The sequence below is a fragment of the Heterodontus francisci genome, chromosome 2 (genome assembly GCF_036365525.1).
Source record: "Heterodontus francisci isolate sHetFra1 chromosome 2, sHetFra1.hap1, whole genome shotgun sequence".
NCBI lineage: Eukaryota > Metazoa > Chordata > Chondrichthyes > Heterodontiformes > Heterodontidae > Heterodontus > Heterodontus francisci.
The window spans coordinates 184,707,147-184,724,236 of record NC_090372.1 but is presented as its reverse complement, the minus strand read 5'-3'; the positions used below and the strand labels follow the sequence as shown (position 1 = coordinate 184,724,236).

General features: G+C 47.4%; 1 protein-coding gene across 7 annotated transcripts in view; it reads right to left on the bottom strand.

The window, feature by feature from the left end:
- Nucleotides 1-17,090, bottom strand: part of LOC137349254 (cAMP-responsive element modulator-like) — a 160,641-nt gene that overhangs the window by 56,790 nt on the left and 86,761 nt on the right. The window lies entirely within an intron of this gene.

Here is a 17,090-nt window from a genome sequence, read left to right as displayed (position 1 = left end):
TTGGAGAGGATTCTGAGAGACAGGATTTATGATTATTTGGAAAAGCATGGTTTGATTAGAGATAGTCAGCATGGCTTTGTGAGGGGCAGGTCATGCCTCACAAGCCTTATTGAATTCTTTGAAGATGTGACAAAACACATTGATGAAGGAAGAGCAGCGGATGTGGTGTATATGGATTTTAGCAAGGCGTTTGATAAGGTTCCCTATGGTAGGCTCATTCAGAAAGTAAGGAGGCATGGGATACAGGGAAAGTTGGCTGTCTGGATACAAAATTGGCTGGCCCATAGAAGACAGAGGGTGGTAGTAGATGGAAAGTATTCAGCCTGGAGCTCGGCGACCAGTGGTGTTCCGCAGGGATCTGTTCTGGGACCTCTGCTCTTTGTGATTTTTATAAATGACTTGGATAAGGAAGTGGAAGGCTGGGTTAGCAAGTTTGCCGATGACACGAAGGTTGCTGGAGTTGTGGATAGTGTGGAAGGCTGTTGTCAGTTGCAACGGGACATTGACAGGATGCAGAGCTGGGCTGAGAAGTGGCAGATGGAGTTCAACCTGGAAAAGTGTGAAGTGATTCATTTTGGAAGGTCGAATTTGAATGCGGAATACAGGCTTAAAGACAGGATTCTTGGTAGTGTGGAGGAACAGAGAGATCTTGGGGTCCATGTCCATAGATCGCTCAAAGTTGCCACCCAAGTTGATAGGGTTGTTAAGAAGGCGTATGGTGTGTTGGCTTTCATTAACAGGGGGATTGAGTTTAAGAGCCGCGAGGTTATGCTGCAGCTCTATAAAGCCCTGGTTAGACCACACTTGGAATATTGTGTTCAGTTCTGGTCGCCTCATTATAGGAAGGATGTGGAAGCTTTAGAAAGGATGCAGAGGAGATTTACCAGGATGCTGCCTGGACTGGAGGGCATGTCTTACGAAGAAAGGTTGAGGGTGCTAGGGCTTTTCTCATTGGAACGAAGAAGGATGAGAGGTGACTTGATAGAGGGGTACAAGATGATGAGAGGCATAGATAGAGTGGATAGCCAGAGACTTTTTCCCCAGGGCGGAAAGGGCTATCACCAGGGGGCATAATTTTAAGGTGATTGGAGGAAGTTTTCGGGGAGATGTCAGAGGTAGGTTCTTTACACAGAGAGCGGTGGGTGCGTGGAATGCACTGCCAGCGGTGGTAGTAGAAGCAGATACATTAGAGACATTTAAGCGACTCTTGGATAGGTACATGGATGATAGTAGAATGAAGGTTATGCAGGTAGTTTGATCTTGGAGTAGGTTAAAGGTTCGGCACAACATCGTGGGCCGAAGGGCCTGTACTGTGCTGTACTGTTCTATGGTCTATGTACTCCCAGTGGCACATGCCAGTCAACATAGGATTAGAAGGATTGATCGATTTAACACATGGCTGGAGAATTGGTGTCGGAGGGAGGGCATCAGATTTCTGACGCATTGGGACCGCGTCTGGGGCAGGTGGGACCAGTACAAGATGGACGTGGTACACCTTAACAGGACTGGAACTAACATCCTCACAGGGAGATTTGCTAGTGCTGTTGGGGAGGGTTTAAACTAGCTTATCAGGGGGATGGGAAACTGAGGGGTAGCTCCAATTGGAAGGAAGTAAAGCTGGTAACAAGAGGTAGAAAAGTAGCAAGTGATATTAGAAAGCAGACAAAACAAAGGCGAGCACCAACCAGGCTTAGAAAACAGAATGTCAAGAAGACAAGGTTAAGGGCACTCTACCTGAATGGACACAGCATTCGCAACAAGGTAGATGACTTAAAGGCCCAAATAGAGGTAAATGGGTATGATCAAATTGCCATTAAGGAATGTGGCTACAAGGTGACCAAGACTGGGAACTAAAGATTCAAGGATATTCAACATTTAGGAAGGACAGGCAAAAAGAAAAATGGAAGTGGGGTTGCACTGATAATAAGGGATGAGATCAGTACATTAGTAAGGGAGGATCTCAGAATGGAAGAACAAAACGTGGAATTTGTTTGGGTGGAGCTAAGAAACAGCAAGGGGCAGCAAACAGTACTGGTAGTGTGGGGCATGACATTAATCAGGAGATTAGAGAAGCATGCAGCATGGGTAATACAGTAATCATGGGTGACCTCAATCTGCATATAGACTGGATAAACCTAATGCTGTGGAAGACGAGTTTCTGGAGTGTTAGGGATGGTTTTCCAGAGCAGTATGTTGAGGAACCGACTACAGAACAAGCTATTTTAGATCTAATATTACTTAATGAGAAAGGGTTAATTAATCATCTTGTAAAAGAACCTTGAGGGATGAGTGACCATAATATGATAGAATTTTACATTATGTCTGAAAGTGAGGTAGTTCAATCTGAAGCCAGGGTGTTAAATTTGAACAAAGGAAATTATGAAGGTATGAGGGGCAAATTGGCTGAGATGGATTGGGAAAATACATTAAAAGGTATTACAGTACATCGGCAATGAATACTCTTTAAAGAAAAAATACATAGTTTACAGCAACTATACATTTCTTCAAGGCACAAAAACCCCATAAGTAAAGGCAGTCAACCGTGGATAACAAACAGAAGTTAAGGATTGTATAAGATTAAAAGGAAAGTTCTATAAAGCTGCCAGAAATAGTTGTAAACCTGAGGATTGGGAGGATTTTAGAATACAGCAAAACAGGACCAAGAAACTGACAAAGAAAGGGAGAATAGATTATGAATGTAAGCTAGCAAAAGATATAAAAATAGACTGTAAAAGCTTCTATAGGTATGTAAAAAGGAAACGTTTGGCTAAGACAAATATGGGTCCATTACAGGCAGTCAGAAGAATTTATTATGGGGAAGAGAGAAATTATTACTTTGTGTCTGTCTTCACTGAGGAAGATACAAGAAATCTCCCAGAATTAAAGATCCAAGGGACTAGGGAGAATGAGGAATTGAAGAAAATCAGTATTAATAAGACGGCTGTATTGGAGAAATTAATGGGGCTGTTGGTTGATCAGTCCCCAGGATCTGATATTCTACATCCCAGAGTATTGAAAGAGTTAACTATGGAGATAGTGGATGCATTGGTGATCATCTTCCAAAATTCTATAGATTCTGGAGCGATTCCTGCAGATTGGAAGGTCGCAAATGTCACCCCACTATTTAAGAAGGGAGGGAGACAGAAATTACGGAATTACAGACCTGTTAGCCTTCCATCAGTCATTGGGAAAATGCTAGAATCTATTCTAAAGGATGTGATAAATGAACACTTGGTTAATAATGATCTGATTGAGCATAGTAAACATAGATTTATGAATGGGAAATCATGTCTGACGAACCTGTTGGGAGTTTTTTTGAGGATGTTACTAACAGAATTGATAAAGGGGAGTCGGGGAACATGGTATACTTGGATTATCAAAAGGCCTTTGATAATGTCCCCCACAGGAGGTTGGTTAGCAAAATTAAAGCACATGGGATTGGAGCTAATATACTGGCATGGATTAAGGATAGGTTGACAGGCAGAAAACAGAGTGTAGGAATAAACAGGTCATTCTCACCTTGGCAGGCTGTGACTAGTGGGGTACCGCAGGGATCAGTGCTTGGGCCACAGCTGTTCACAATATATATCGAGGATTTGGATGTGGAGACCAAATGTAGTATTTCCAAGTTTGCAGATGACACATAACTAGGTGGGAATGTGTATTGTAAGGAAGATGCAAAGCAGCTTCAAGCGGATTTGGAAAGACTTAGTGAGTGGGCAAGAACGTGGCAGGTTGAATATAATGTGGAAAAATGTGAGGTTATCCACTTTGGTAGGAGGAACAGATGTGCAGAGTATTTCTTAAATGGTAAGGGATTAGAAAGTGTAGATGCATAAAGGGATCTGGGTGTCCTTGTCAATAAGTCATTGAAAGCTAACAAGGCTTTTAAGAAGACTAATGGTATTGTTATGACCGACCGCTCCAGTCAAAGCCCCCAATCTAAACATACGATTCTGATTGTGGTGGGAGAAACGCACTGTTAATTCAATACCGTCGCTCCACAGATTGCCTAACATATCATTTAAAACTTTCCAAATGAAAGAAAGACCCAGCCAAATTGTACCATCTATTAACACCCGAATGAGGCTAACCAAACCAGGTGTCTTTAAATGAGCAAATTAACTGTTTAATTAAAAAAACTAAATTCTTAAACACTATGAAGAAATAAACAACAGTTAAAATAGAAAAAATTAGAGTCCTTGCAAATTTACAGTCCAATGTTGCTTGAAGTCATCATAGCTGTCCGATGGGGAAAAAAGGTTCTTCCACAGAAGAACAGTCCGTAGTCTAATACCAGCAGTAAGTGATGCTTTCCTTTGCCAGTGAATTTGAACAATTAACAACTTGCAAACACTTTCAATAGAATCAATCTGACTTTAGAGTTTTTGAGGGATAAAAGATTGTCACTGTCTAACTTCCCTTCCTTCAGTTTAAATTACCAGAGATCTATGTTTTGGCTTGACTTTTTTTTTGAAAGAATTTTGAGAGATAATAATTAAACAGACTAAAATTCTCTTCCTTCAGTTTGAATGGCTGAGAGCTCTTTTTCAGGTGCTAACACCACAGCGGTCTTTGTGTTCCCTGTTAGAACAAACTGTCTTCAACTAAAAAGCCAGTTCAAAATTGAATTGCAACAAATGTATCGCTTGATACTCACTCCAAGTGGCTGCATCTATGGTAACAAGAATGCACCTTTGAATCACAGTCTCCAGATGGTTGTATCCAACGGCAACCACAATTGTATGTTTTCCACCTCCTGAGGCTTGCTGGTTCTTAAAGCAGTACTGATCCTTTGCAAGCCTTAAAGGCAAACTGCATATTCCCGGGAAAAAAAACTACAGAACCATGACAGTATGTTAGCCATTATCGCAAGAGGATTTGACTACTGGAGTAGTGAAGTCTTACTTCAATTGTTTAGAACCTTGGTTCAACTGCACCTGGAGTACTGTGTGCCATTTTGGTCCCCTTATCTTAAGAAGGATATTGTTGCCATAGAGGGAGTGCAATGAACGTTCACCAGGCTTGTTCCCGGATGACGGGACAGTCCTATGAAGAGAGATTGGGGAAACAGGGCATAAAGCCTGGCTCGGGTATAAAATTAAAACCCGACCCGGGCCCAACCTGACAACAGCCAACCTGAACCTGACCCGGGCGCGGATCCTTTAATTTTTTTAAATGCCTGACCCGAAAATAACAAACATATTAACGAAAAAGAAAAAAAATCATAGATTAAAACAAAAAAAAACAAAACAAAACAAAACAGTACAGTCCACCTGACCCGACCTGAGACTGAATGCTGGATGCAGAATACAGACCTGACCCGACCCAAACCCGACACGTAATCGGGTTTGATCGGGTTCAGGTCAGGTAGCCAGGCTTTAACTGGGCCTGTATTCTCTAGCGCCCGCGGGAGATGGCTCGGAGAGCATCTGCAGCGCACTGTCGGCAATGCTGCATGCCTTTATTTAAACCACTGCAAAAAAAAAAAACCCTTAGCAAATGTAATCACCTCTAAGTCTGCCAAATGATGCTTCACCTCCCGAAGGACGTGGATGAGCTTTCCGGACGTCGATGGTGGGCACTGAGGAAATGGCTTATTACCTGCACCAGATTCCACCACCCCTCCCCCCACCCTTTACCCCCCCCCCCCACCCCCGTCCCCTTCCCTGCTCCACCCTCTCAGCTCACCCCCTCACAACCCCGTCCCAGCCCGCCCCCCCCTCGCACCATCTTCACCCCGCACCCCCTTCCCCTGCACCACCCCCCCACCCCCTCCCTCTACCCCTCCCCCTTGCATCCCCTCCTCCCACCGGCACCATCCTACACCTGTGTAGGGGCCCCAACAACCCCACTGCCTTGTGGGCGTCTCGGGAGAGACCAAGGCTAAGGGAGTAAACCCTAACAGAAAATCCGGAGCGGAACCCCGCAGGCGGTCATGTGTCACCTTTGGCATGTTTCCGGCAGTTCCTGCAGCCATACTGGTGCCAAACGTCGTGTCCTGCACTCCTTTGGACCCCACCAGAAAGGCCGAGAGGGGGGTTTTGACGACTGGGCAACTCTCAACCCCCATAAATTTGCCCAGGCATGCGCCATGGAGAGGTCACTCCATAGTTGCCTCACAGCGACTAAAACAACACGGAAGGCAGCAGTTACGGGTTATAAGTCCAGATAAATTGGCGTAGAAACTGGGCGCCACGGGTTGCCTTTGTCGGTGGGAGAGGTCATTGCATCTCACTGGACAGCTACCGCCCGCCTCAAACCGGGCAGCCCCCGGTCAATAAGGTTCTGTCCCGCCACAGTCTGCCTGCTTCAATGGGTGCTTGGAGCTCAGGGTCATTGCCCGAAAGGTGGACTGATACACCGCACCAAACAACATGAAAAAAGGAAAGAAGGTACCAGCCCTTCGCTTTGCAAGCTGGAACGTCAGAACTATGTGTCCTGGCCTGTCGGAAGACCTTACACAAATCAACGATTCTCGGAAGACCACCATCATTAACAACGAGCTCAGTAGATTCAATGTGGACATTGCAGCACTTCAGGAGACTCGCCTCCCCGCGAGTGGCTCTCTAGCAGAGCAAGACTACACCTTCTTCTGGCAGGGCAGGGATCCTGAAGAACCAAGACAGCATGGAGTGGGCTTCGCCATCAGAAACTCCTTGCTCAGCATGATAGAGCCTCCCTCAAATGGCTCGGAACGCATACTGTCCATCCGACTGCTCACCACCTCTGGTCCAGTACACCTACTCAGCATCTATGCTCCAACACTCTGCTCCGCACCTGAAGCTAAAGACCAGTTCTATGAACAACTCCATAACATCATTAGCAGCATCCCCAACACCGAACACCTATTCCTGCTGGGGGACTTTAATGCCAGGGTTGGGGCCGACCATGACTCATGGCCCTCCTGCCTTGGGTGCTATGGCGTTGGAAGGATGAATGAGAACGGGCAGAGACTGCTTGAGTTGTGTACCTATCATAACCTCTGCATCACCAACTCGTTCTTTCACACTAAACCCTGTCACCAGGTTTCATGGAGGCACCCAAGATCACGTCGTTGGCACCAGCTAGACCTCATTGTCACAAGGCGAGCCGCCTTAAACAGTGTTCAAATCACACGCAGCTTCCACAGTGCGGACTGCGACACCGACCACTCCCTGGTGTGCAGCAAGGTTAGACTCAGACCAAAGAAGTTGCATCATTCCAAGCAGAAGGGCCACCCGCGCATCAACACGAGCAGAATTTCTCACCCACAGCTGTTACAAAAATTTCTAAATTCACTTGTAACAGCCCTTCAAAACACTCCCACAGGGGATGCTGAGACCAAGTGGGCCCACATCAGAGACGCCATCTATGAGTCAGCTTTGACCACCTACGGCAAAAGTGCGAAGAGAAATGCAGACTGGTTTCAATCTCATAATGAAGAGCTGGAACCTGTCATAGCCGCTAAGCGCATTGCACTTTTGAACTACAAGAAAGCCCCCAGCGATTTAACATCCGCAGCACTTAAAGCAGCCAGAAGTACTGCACAAAGAACAGCTAGGCGTTGCGCAAACGACTACTGGCAACACCTATGCAGTCATATTCAGCTGGCCTCAGACACTGGAAACATCAGAGGAATGTATGATGGCATGAAGAGAGCTCTTGGGCCAACCATCAAGAAGATCACCCCCCTCAAATCTAAATCGGGGGACATAATCACTGACCAAAGCAAACAGATGGACCGCTGGGTTGAGCACTACCTAGAACTGTACTCCAGGGAGAATGCTGTCACTGAGACTGCCCTCAATGCAGCCCAGCCTCTACCAGTCATGGATGAGCTGGACATACAGCCAACCAAATCGGAACTCAGTGATGCCATTGATTCCCTAGCCAGCGGAAAAGCCCCTGGGAAGGACAGCATTACCCCTGAAATAATCAAGAGTGCCAAGCCTGCTATACTCTCAACACTACATGAACTGCTATGCCTGTGCTGGGACGAGGGAGCAGTACCCCAGGACATGCGCGATGCCAACATCATCACCCTCTATAAAAACAAAGGTGACCGCGGTGACTGCAACAACTACCGTGGAATCTCCCTGCTCAGCATAGTGGGGAAAGTCTTTGCTCGAGTCGCTCTGAACAGGCTCCAGAAGCTGGCCGAGCGCGTCTACCCTGAGGCACAGTGTGGCTTTCGTGCAGAGAGATCGACTATTAACATGCTGTTCTCCCTTCGTCAGATACAGGAGAAATGCCGTGAACAACAGATGCCCCTCTACATTGCTTTCATTGATCTCACCAAAGCCTTTGACCTCGTCAGCAGACGTGGTCTCTTCAGACTACTAGAAAAGATCGGATGTCCACCAAAGCTACTAAGTATCATCACCTCATTCCATGACAATATGAAAGGCACAATTCAACATGGTGGCTCCTCATCAGAGCCCTTTCCTATCCTGAGTGGTGTGAAACAGGGCTGTGTTCTCGCACCCACACTTTTTGGGATTTTCTTCTCCCTGCTGCTTTCACATGCGTTCAAATCCTCTGAAGAAGGAATTTTCCTCCACACAAGATCAGGGGGCAGGTTGTTCAACCTTGCCCGTCTAAGAGCGAAGTCCAAAGTACGGAAAGTCCTCATCAGAGAACTCCTCTTTGCTGACGATGCTGCTTTAACATCTCACACTGAAGAATGCCTGCAGAGTCTCATCGACAGGTTTGCGTCTGCCTGCAATGAATTTGGCCTAACCATCAGCCTCAAGAAAACGAACATCATGGGGCAGGATGTCAGAAATGCTCCATCCATCAATATTGGCGACCACGCTCTGGAAGTGGTTCAAGAGTTCACCTACCTAGGCTCAACTATCACCAGTAACCTGTCTCTAGATGCAGAAATCAACAAGCGCATGGGTAAGGCTTCCACTGCTATGTCCAGACTGGCCAAGAGAGTGTGGGAAAATGGCGCACTGACACGGAACACAAAAGTCCGAGTGTATCAGGCCTGTGTCCTCAGTACCTTGCTCTACGGCAGCGAGGCCTGGACAACGTATGCCAACCAAGAGCGACGTCTCAATTCATTCCATCTTCGCTGCCTTCGGAGAATACTTGGCATCAGGTGGCAGGACTATATCTCCAACACAGAAGTCCTTGAAGCGGCCAACACCCCCAGCTTATACACACTACTGAGTCAGCGGCGCTTGAGATGGCTTGGCCATGTGAGCCGCATGGAAGATGGCAGGATCCCCAAAGACACATTGTACAGCGAGCTCGCCACTGGTATCAGACCCACCGGCCGTCCATGTCTCCGTTATAAAGACGTCTGCAAACGCGACATGAAATCGTGTGACATTGATCACAAGTCGTGGGAGTCAGTTGCCAGCATTCGCCAGAGCTGGCGGGCAGCCATAAAGACAGGGCTAAATTGTGGCGAGTCGAAGAGACTTAGTAGTTGGCAGGAAAAAAGACAGAGGCGCAAGGGGAGAGCCAACTGTGCAACAGCCCCAACAAACAAATTTCTCTGCAGCACCTGTGGAAGAGCCTGTCACTCCAGAATTGGCCTTTATAGCCACTCCAGGCGCTGCTTCACAAACCACTGACCACCTCCAGGCGCGTATCCATTGTCTCTCGAGATAAGGAGGCCCAAAAGAAATTCTCTAGAGTTTCGAAGAATGAGAGATGATCTCATTGAAGCCTATAAAGTACTTAAAGGGACAGACAGGGCAGTTGCAGGTAAGATGTTTCCCCTGTTTGGGGAGTCTAGAACCAGGGGACACAATTTCAAAATAAGGGGATAGCCACTTAGGACAGAGATGAGGTGAAGTTTCTTTACTCAGAGGGTTGTGAATCTTTGGAATTCTCAACCTCAGAGGCCTGTGGAGGCTCAGTCATTGAGTATGTTCAAAGCAGAGATTGACAGATTTCTAAATACAAATGACATAAGGGGATATGAGGATAGTGTGGGAAAAGGCACTGAAGTGGATGATCATCCATGATCGTATTGAATGGCGAAACAGGCTTGATGGGCTGAATAGCCTACTCCTGCTCCTATGTTCCTATCCCAGGCAGCGGAGGCGCTCAAGTTAAAGCCTCCATGTACATGGACGACATCACTGTCTTCTGGTCAGATCCGCTTTCTGTTCACAAGCTGAACACCTGTGACCAGTTCAAACTGGCCTTGGAAGCCAAAGTAAATCGCGGCAAGAGCGAGACCATGTTCTTTGGGAACTGGGCTGACCAATCCTTTGTCCCCTTCTCCGTCAGGTCAGACTACCTGGAGGTGCTGGGGATATGGTTCAGAGGGGCCAAAGCGGATGCCAAAAACTTGAAGTAGTGAGTAGCCATGGTAAAACAGAAACTGGGCATGTGGGAGCAGCATTCTCTCTCCATTGCAGATAAGAACCTGGTTATCAGGTGCAAGGCGCTCACGCTGTTACTGTAGGTGGCGCAGGTCTGGCCCATGCCCTTCTCCGGCGCCGTGGCGATCACCCGAGCCATCTTCCACTTTGTCTGGAGATCAAAAATGGACCATGCCCGCAGCGACACGATGTTGAAACCTCTAGTTAAAGGGGGAAAAAAACGTACCCAATGTCACCCTCATCCTGATGGCCACCTTTGCCTGCGGCTGCATCAAGCTGTGCGTAGAACCCCAGTACGCAAACACCAACAATACGTGCTGAGGTTCTATGTGTCCCCGGTGTTGCGAAGGATGGGTCTGGTCACATTGCCGCGGAATGCTCCAATCAGTTGGACCGTGCCGTACCACCTATCCTTGGTGGAAAAGTCAGTATATAAAAACACCTTTGACCACAAATCCATCAGGCAGCAGTCTGCACGGAATGTCCTCAAGGCCCTCCGGAAAAGGAGATGATGGATCCGGTTGGATGGTTCCCCGAGCAGACTGCCAAAGTCATTTGACAGAATACCTCATCGCCAGAACTTTCAAAGAAGCATCAAGACATAGCCTGGCTGGTGTGAGAAGGGCCCTCCCTGTCAGAGCCTTCCTGCGTGCCCAGAGTCTCACTGCCTCCGCACGCTGCCCTTGAGGTGGCTATGGCAGGGAAGTGACTGTCATCCATCTCCTTCTGGAATGTGCCTTTGCAACGCAGGTCTGCAAAGAGATGCAGTGGTTTGTGTTGAGGTTCATCCCGAGCAGCTCTGTAACACAGGTCTCTGTGCTCTATGGGCAGTTCCCAGGGACACTGACCGACATAAACATTAACTGTTGCTGGAGGACCATCAACCCGGTGAAAGACCCTCTTTGGTCTGCCTGAAACCTGCTGGTCTTCCAGTGGAAAGAGTTGTCCACGACCGAGTTTTGCAGACTGGCACATTCCAAGGTCCAGGACGATGTGCTGAGGGTCGCACTAAAGCTTGGGGCAGCCGCCACAAAGGCTCAATGGGGAAAGGCCACTCTGTAAGGTCCTCCCACCATAGTATACCGTGTAAAACCCCTCGGCTGTATGCACCAAAATATGGTTTTGCTTTGTAAGGCAAATGTACATTGCCTCTAAAATGGAATGGAAAGAGTTGTGAGGCAACTCATGTTCTGTATCGACAGAATTTGACCGCTAATGTACTTCCCAAAATGTCAAATTTCAACTGTTTTGTAATGTATTTTTCACAAATTTTTAATAAAGTATATTTTTCAGAAAAAAAATTTAGTTGCCACAATTACCTGGCAGGGGAGAAGTCTTGATCACGAAAGAGGCTTTCCTGGGTGGAGAGTAAGTTCCGGTTTGAGAGTGTGAAGATCTTCAATGACAATGGCAGATTGAGGGCGGCAGCGGCGACGACGACTATGTTTGAGCTCTGCTGGGGTTGGCCTAAGGCCAATGTAATGACTCAATGTTTTGAACTATGGCTGCTGCAAGTACCCGAGCTCCAGGCCAAGGGGTGCAATACTGTCAGGATGACAGTGAAGACTTCGGAGAAAGGCGCGCCCTTGGACCGCATCTTTTTTGTGAAGCTGGCCCTTTGAGTGGTGTGGTTTTGAAGCTGCGGACATCTTCTGCCTGCAGGACCTCCCCAGCGGTGGATATTTCGACGTGACATTTAAAAACGTTGCAGGATGCGCCAAACTCCTTCACATCTTCAAGGAGAGAGAAAGCCAGGCACCACTGTCGATCCTCACCGCCAAGCCTTTGTTTACTCTGCGAATGCAAAGGAACTGGGTGGTGACCATTCACATGTACAACCCCCATATCCCTGTGGTGGATGTGCTCACCTTCCTCAGCAGGTATGTTGAATAGGCTGGAAACAGCACGGAGGTCAAGGACCCCTTTGGGATCTGGACAAGCAAAAGGCAGGTCAGGGTGACCTTGAAGGTGGATGCCAATGGAGCCAACCTCCACCCTCTTTCCAGCTTTGCTATTGGAGGAAGTCAAGGTTATTTAGTGTATGCGGGACAGCCCAAAGTGTGCCGCACCTGCGGCAAAACTGGTCACTTGGCAGTCAACTGCCAGAACTTCAAATAGCAAGGGATAGGTGGAAATGTGCAGTAATCAGTTCAGCCATGAACTTATTGAATGGCGGAGCAGGCTGAAAGGGCCGAGTGGCCTACTACTGCTCCTAATTCGTATGTTGGTATTTGACAAAGGATTGCAAATAAAGCAAGTGCTGCAACCTGTGTGGGGAGGGCAGTCATCTTTACAAGGCCTGCCCAAAACGCTGTGCTACCTATGCGCAGGTCATTAAAGCAGAAGCAACAATCAGGGCTGCTGCAAAGGAGATTCGCACCCCACCCTCCACCAACACCGTCAGTGCACAAGATAATGGGAAAGGGGGCATGACATCCAAACAAAACATGAAGGACACTTCAGAAATTAGCCAAACCACTCAGCCTCCTCCAGAGAAAGCAGAATTGATGGGAGAGGAGGCAGCACCAGAACAAGGAGAGAAGCAAATTGTGAAAAGTAAAAATACAAAGAAGAAAACAGAAAAGGGGAAAGCCACCCTGCAAACAAGCAGCAAGAAGCGGCTGATGTCCCAGACAGACACCAGTGGCTGATCCTCCTCGGATAAGGAAGGGCAAGAAAGCCGCCATCAATAAAAAAAGTGGCAAAGCGCCAAGGTGGTAGAGGAGACAAAGGGCCCTCAGCTGAGCAACATTGGAAGCAGCAAAGGGCCCAGGGAACATCTGCTTCAGGATGCCAGAAGCAGCAACGCAACCAGCGACCCCCCCAGCTCCGTGAAACGGGGAGCAGCAGCAGCCTCGATGAGGAACAAAGTGGAACAATGGCACCACCTGAGCACAAGGCAACCCCCACCACCCCCCCCAACCCAGACGTCACCCAGATGGCACAACGCTCCTGTGGCAAAGCAGGACTGGTTTCTCAGCCTTGCAAAAGTGCAACAATCTGCAAACACCACAGGTATGCAGGAGCAAACCCTGGAGCTGGAACATGCATAGACTTTCAGACTGGTTAAAATCTTTAAAATGGTTTTAAAAAATTGCTTCTATTAATGTGGGGGTTAATGTGGGTTACCTGGCCAAAGTCAAAGCTGACCTGCTATTTCTGCGGGAGTGTGCGATACCGCACCTCAGCAATTACAGGCAATGCTCAAGGTGGTGGTCCCATGGGCCATTGATCTGGTCCGGGGAAATGATTTCCGTTCCTCTGGCCTAGCTATTCTGCTGCAGGGAGGCAACTTCACCATCTCCAAAGTTAAGGAGGTGGTGGGCAGTCGCCTCCTCACAGCAGACATAACGTACAACAATGCTCTGCTCCGGTTAATTAGTGTGTACGCCCCAGCCCAAACAGCGAGCAGCTGATAGTCCTCCAGTAGCTCCCACTGCTGCTGGTGACGTCCATTATAGGCGGTGACTTGAACTGCATCATCGATGTAGCTGGACAATCCGGCAGAGACATCAGCAAACTGGACGCCACGTCCAGAGTCCTAATGGAAAAAGTAAAAGATGCCAAGCTGCATGACGTCTTCAGCAACCCTGCAGACAGAGCGCAGCATAGATACACCTGGTCAAGACCAGACGGGTCCGTCCGTTCCAGGGTTCACTTCCTGTTTGTATCCTGTGCATTCATGGTCAGATCCACCAACATCAAGCCGGTGTTCTTCTCTGATCACTACTTCCTACTGGCCAACTGTCACTTACAAGACGACCAGCGGGTTGGCAGGGGGACATGGAAGTTGAATGTAAAACTGCTGACCACAGAGAACATTGAGGAACTCAAAAGGGATTACAAAGGTTGGAGAACCGTGAAACCGCTCTTGGAGTCTCCGGTGCACCAGTGGGAGGTAATCAAGGTGAACATCAAGAGGTTCTTCATCGTCAAAGGTGTTCAGAGAGAGACAGAGAGAGAGAGAGAGAGAGAGAGAGATACGTCCAGAAAATAATGCAGAATCCGCTCCTGATGCAGTCGATGGGGGTCAAGGCCAAGGAGGATCTCCAAGAAGTGAAGAGCTAACAGGCCTCACTCTTTGCCACAGAGGCCTCCAAGATCATCTTCCGGTCCAGAGTCCATTCCGCTGAGTAGGATGAGATATGCTCGCGTTTCTTATTTCAAAAGGTGCAGAGAGAGAGCTCTGTGATCAGCAGCCTGAAGGAAGAGGACAGCCTGGTAATGTCATAGCAGTCTGACATACTAAGGATCAGCAAATCCTTTTATTTGGTGAAGCCCACGGACAGCACAGCCTCCTAGTCGTTCCTGTCATGCATCACAGAGGTCTTAGATGACAGTCTGCGAGACAGTCTGGACAAACTTCTAACTCTGGACGAGCTGACAAAGGCCGTCAGGTCCTTTGAGACAAGTAAAACTCCCAGAAGTGAAGGCTTACCGGTGGAATTGTATTCAACTCTGTGGGACAGGATCAGCCCAGACCTGCTGGAAGTGTAAAGAGTATGCTTCTGGCCGGCAGCAAGTTGGAATCCATGAGGAAAGGCATCATCACCCTCATCTAGAAGCGGAAGGGGGAAGAGGGAGGAAATCAGAAATTGGCAGCCTATCGCACTGCTTAATGTGGACTACAAAATTCTGTCCAAAGTCATCGCCAGTCGGGTCAAGTTTGCTCAGGAGTTGGCGATTCACACTGATCAGACCTGTACTGTACCCGGCAAGAAGATCTCAGATAGCCTTTTGCTACTTAGGGATACGATCGCCTATGTGCAGGACAGGGGGATGGACGCCTGCCTCAGGAGAAGGCTTTTGACAAGATATCACCGACATGATGGACGTGTTCTCCAAAATGGGATTTGGGGAGGGAATCCACAATTGGATTCAACTGTTCTACACAAACATTCGTAGCACAGTCTCAATCAATGGGTGGAAATCAAAGTTTTCCGATCAAATCTGGAGTCAGACAGGGATGTCCTCTCTCCCCTGGTCTTGTTTGTTTGCTGAATCGAACCTGCTACTGAGTCCATCAGGAAGGATGCGGGCATAAGAAGGGTGACAATCCCAGGCAGCAGAGACGCGCAGGTGAAAGCCTCCCTGTAAATGGACGACGTCGCCGTCTTCTGCTCGGATCTGCTCCATCCAGTTGGACCGTGCCGTAGCTCCCATCCTTCGTGGAAACGTTTGTGGAGAAAAACACCTACCACAACTCCATCAGGCAGTGGTCTGCACGTAATGTCCTCAATGCCGTGCGGGAAAAGGAGATGATGGATCCTGTCGGATGGTTACCCGAGCAGACCGACAAAGTCATTTGGCAGAATGCCTCATCACCAGAACTTTCAAACAAGCATCAAGATGTAGCTTGCTTGGTGATGAGAAGGGCGCTCCCCGTCAGATCCTTCCTGCACGCTGCCCTCGAGGTGGCTGTGGTGGGGAAGAGCCCGTCATCCACCTCCTTCTGGAATGTGCCTTTGCAAAGCAGGTGTGGAAAGAAATGCAGTGGTTTTTGTCAAGGTTCATCCCGAGCACCTCCGTAACACAGGACTCGGTGCTGTACGGGCTGTTCCCAGGACGCTCACCGAGATAAACATCTGGAGGACCATCAACTTCGTCAAAGATGCTCTTTGGTCTTCCCGAAACCTGCTGGTCTTGCAGTGCAAAGATTTGTCCATGACCGAGTGCTGTAGACTGGCACATTCCAAGGTCCAGGACAATATGCTGAGGGTCACACTAAAGCTTGGGGCAACCGCCGCAAAAGCTCAATGGGAATGGCCACTGTGTAAAGTTCTCCCGCCATAGTATACCGAGGGGCTGGAACCCGTGTAAAACCCCTTGGCTGTATGCACCAAAAATGTTTTTGCTATGTAATGCAAATGTACATTGCATATAAAATGGAATGGCAAGAGTTGTGAGGCAGCTCATGTTCTGTATCGAAGGAATCTGATCTCTATTGTACTTTCCAAAATGTCAAATTCCAACTGTTTTGTAATCTATTTTTTACAAATTTTTATGAATAAAGTATATTTTAGAAAAACAAGATTTTAGTTGCTACGATTATGACTTTGAAAATGCAATTCCTCAACTAGCACAAATCTAAAGATAAACTGAATTTGCAGATATTCTTCTTCAAACTTAATAGGTTTTACTTTAAATGCTGAAGTTTCATCCACCTATAACATGTCTCAACCCAATCCCCAATTACACAGCACAATCCTAATGAGAATGAGGGAAAGTTACATTTGGTCATAACCATATCATTAAAATGCATTATAATGTTACAATGAACCCCTAGCATTGTTTTCAATAAGACCGCCTAAGGCTCGCCTTAAAATTCAACTGGTGCAGACTGGACAGAATTCTTGTAAGCTGAATATCTGGCCTGTTCTTTGACCGCTGTGATATTAGTTGGAAATTTCCTCTATTATGTCAAAGTTTCTGTATTATTTAAGAATGGCAATTTACTCAACATTTTAACCACAAATCACAAGCTCCATGAGGACAACCATAAATGTTCATCTTTTTTGCTTTTGTTATCCAATTTATCTAAGTCATCCAAAATATCAAGACATATTCTGGAGGGAAGGAAATACAAGTTATCTTTACTACACCTGCTGGAAATTACCTGTACAGATACTGGATGAGGACATAACTGCTGTTATGCCTCTCCATGGTTAAGTAACTAGCTGATGTTCACTATATAAGCTTACATAAGAATAAATATTTTGGCAAGTTAGTAGGGAACTGGTAATGTGGTGCTCATGGGGCTGT